Genomic DNA, 573 nt, shown 5'->3' on the forward strand with positions numbered 1-573 from the left:
AAAAAAAAAAGCATTTGTGCTCACTATGGAACCTTGCCAAGGAATTTAGGGTTGATTTGCTGCTTAACATGCATGTATCTTAACTTTATAATAAACATGCATAAATTTCAGTGTTGTAGATATATATGTAATATATCTACATATGTATGGGTAAACATACTTTCTCCCTGTCATCATAGCAGATCCAAATTCTTCTATTACATTGCTTTGAATGTGAAGTGAAAATGAAAAAAACTACCAAAAGGCATTCAAAGGTCCTTGATGTACCAAGCATGTCTGGCCTGGCAAGGAGAATCACAAAGAGGTCAATAGGTCTTGCTTTGGTAGAATTTATACTCAGTGGGAATTGGATGGAAGTCCTGATGTTTGACCTAGATAGGAGAGAGATTAGGTGCTGTATTGTGGCATTACAACCAGCATGTCCTTATAACATGAATTTTTGTTTCCTCCATTTTAATACTTGTGACAAAAAGGAGAGTCCATAAGGCCTTTGTTGCCAAGGGAAAGTACTGCTATAATGTTGCAAGGAAACACTTGCATTTTAAGACTTGTTCTCTCCATTGTTCTGAAAAA

Source organism: Meleagris gallopavo, chromosome 6 (genome assembly GCF_000146605.3).
Source record: "Meleagris gallopavo isolate NT-WF06-2002-E0010 breed Aviagen turkey brand Nicholas breeding stock chromosome 6, Turkey_5.1, whole genome shotgun sequence".
NCBI lineage: Eukaryota > Metazoa > Chordata > Aves > Galliformes > Phasianidae > Meleagris > Meleagris gallopavo.